At 26.3% G+C, this 3,033-nt stretch overlaps 1 long non-coding RNA gene across 1 annotated transcript; it reads left to right on the top strand.

The window, feature by feature from the left end:
- The first annotated feature begins 1,970 nt into the window (after positions 1 to 1,970).
- LOC136082147 (uncharacterized) lies at positions 1,971 to 2,402 on the top strand. The gene is made up of 2 exons (XR_010639433.1): positions 1,971 to 2,241; positions 2,347 to 2,402. It is a non-coding gene; the product is annotated as an uncharacterized LOC136082147 (long non-coding RNA).
- The last annotated feature ends 631 nt before the right edge of the window (positions 2,403 to 3,033 follow it).

Here is a 3,033-nt window from a genome sequence, read left to right as displayed (position 1 = left end):
AACAACAATTGAAAAAAAAAGAGTATTTAAAAAAAAAATGCCTTCTAAACTGTTCCCTTCAGCTTTGGCGAGGTGAAAAAAAACTGCCTAAAGTGGGAAAACAAAAGTTGTAGGATCGTTTTTATTAATTCCAAAATGCCATTCTGATCATTATCTGACCATTGTTAAGTTAAGAAAAATATAAGATGGCAGTATTGTTTATCCTTTTAAAAAAGTTACATATCTAAAACTACTTTTGGTTGATTAGCATGAAAAAAGCACATATATAACTTATTTTTAGGGTAATATATTTTTATATTACTATATGTTTTTGAGCCAACTTCTAACTAGTCATTTAAACCATAACTATAGTACCAACAAGTATACAGCATATAAAATATTTATTACAGAGTTTGCCTCCCCAAGGTCAAAGGAGGTAGACTAAAGGAGGTAGAATAGCCCCTAATAACAGTTGTTGTTTTTATTGTAAATGTTTAAATAATGGTTAGTTCTCTTAACCCTATAGCTCCAGAATATAAAGTAACAAAGGTGAACAAAGTTGTTGTCTGGAGAAATTAGTTGAGTATAGTACTGCTAGGGACATGGTAAAAGTCAAACTCAATTATTTTTGTTTACTAAGCAAGTGCTGTACCACTACACCACTACCACATGTTTAAAAAATATATATATACGGTCTTTGAAGTAATTTTTTATCCAACAAATCGTACCTCTTGCAAATTTCTTTAAATAAATTTGTCTGTTTCATCTTTATATCTCAGTTTTAATGACTGTTATCTTTTGATTTGCAAAAAATTTCAATATTATATCTATTTTTTATTAAATCATCATCATGTTTAAATCATCTGAGTATTATTTTATGTGCTTTTGTTTAGCACTTCTTCACTGAACTGTTTTTTGTTGTTCTTTTCAGTGAACTTTCTTTTTGTTCTTCATTGTTCTACTTCTAAAGACTGCACTCATTTTAATACTACTTCTTTTCAAATTAGTTTTTTCATATTTCAAAATTGTTACTGATGATCATGTCATTACTGATTTAATGTCACCATCATACTGATTGGCCTGGCACTAGTAACTTTAAACTTGCTGGCAATAGACGTCAAAACCTATGCTTTTATATTTGTCAAAGCCTTTGCTTTTATATCTCCAATTACATGTTTTTTTGACTTAAACAATTTACTTTTTTTTTTTAGATCTTCCGTCATTTTCTTGTTCTCTAGCTCTTTTCTTTACTTGATAGCTTCTAATTCCCAACTTAATTCCCAATTTCCTTTACTCGATAGCTTCTAGTCTCCCAACTTAATTCCCAATTTTTATAGAGGTTGCTTGCTGTCTTGTTGAATAGGAATTTGTTAATAAAAAAAAACAAAAAACAAAGCTGAAACATATATAAAATTGCAAATTAATATTCTACACATCCAATCAATTTTTTATTATCCTGGAAATAATTGAAAAATGTTTTTTTATCTTCTTTTTTGACTTACTTTCATGAGCTTTTTATGCAGAAAATATATTAGCATTTTTCAGCATTAAATAGTGATGAATGTTTTTTTATGAAAACTTTTGTAGCATTATTCAGTGTTGAATGTAGTTTCTATGAAAACTTATATTTTACTTTACATCATTCTTTCAATATTATTTTCTTTATTGCTACAATGGCTGCAGTAATTGTTTGTTATTTATATTGCTGATTTTATGTTGCTTTTTTATGTTATGATTAGAGGGAATAATTTATTAGATATTAAATTTTGTCTCATGGATGATAAGCTGGTAATACATTTATAAAATTTATTCAAAGTTTGTTGTAATTTATTGCAATTAAAAATATTTATTTAAGACAAATTTTATGAATTATTTTAAATATATTTGTACTTAATTTATTTATAAGACGTTTATAATGAGTTTGCTTTTTTAAAGCTATTGTCATTGCTTCTTCGAGTCTTTTGTCAATATCTTCATACTCTGTGTTTAATACTGATATACTTAATGCCATGTTTTCAAGCAACTCATTTATGTATAATATGAAAAGTATCTCTGGTATGACAAATGTCTCTTTTGCAACAAGTGTTTCAGCAGCTCAAACAAGTAACTCTGTTGCGAATACTTTTTTGAATGCTACTTTCAGTATTTCACCATCAATTCAAGTTAACTCTAGTATTTTTGTTACTAACAGTGCTTTTGTAAGCAATAATTCTAATAGTAATGCTAATGCTATGCCTAAGTCATCAGGATTAAACTGCAAAGGTATCTTTTTATAGTTAAACTTATAAACGATGAAACTTATTGACGATGCGTAGTTAATCATTTTTTTCTACTTTGATTTTCAAGGATTTAAATTTTTAAATTTAGCCTCGCTCCTGGTATCATTTGCATCTTTCTTCATCGTTTTGTTTATATAAAAGTAACACATTGTTCTTCAGCAGTAGTTGCTAATTGTAATTTAAAGAATTTTATGTTAAATATTCTATTATTAAATATTCTATTTAACTAGAGATCTAATGTTACATAAGGTCGGATGAAAGTGGGCAAGTTGGGTATTGACGTGTACCAAAAGATTTATTAATGTTGTATTTATGAACTTTTTTGAGAAGTCTTTTTTTTATAATATATTTTTTAGCTATATTATCTCACTTTGTTTTCACTCACAGTTTTTATTTGATGTAGCTTAAAATACTTTGAAAAAAGTTGAGCTAAAAAAGTTTTGTCAACTTATTAAAATGAGTTTAAACGTTTCACTTGAAATTCAATTTAATCTTTTATTTGACACACTAAATTATCTAATAACGCATTGCTAATAAATATCAGCAAAATAGTTTCTTTTTTTAATATAACTTCAAAAATTAATAGAAGAATTAAAGTAAAATGGAGTCTAATGAAATAGTTATGAGTTATGTTAATTTAAAAAAAAAAAAAAAAAGTAGCATTGAGTAGCATTTAAATATATCGTCTCATGAGAATTAGTTCTAACTTGCTCTTTTTTATGTTATAGGAATTTAATAATTAATAACAAAAACAAACAACATAAAATTTATATAA

This window comes from Hydra vulgaris, chromosome 07, assembly GCF_038396675.1.
Source record: "Hydra vulgaris chromosome 07, alternate assembly HydraT2T_AEP".
Classification (NCBI taxonomy): Eukaryota; Metazoa; Cnidaria; class Hydrozoa; order Anthoathecata; family Hydridae; genus Hydra; species Hydra vulgaris.
The sequence above is the reverse complement of the archived record's forward strand: the minus strand, read 5'-3'. Positions and strand labels throughout refer to the sequence as shown.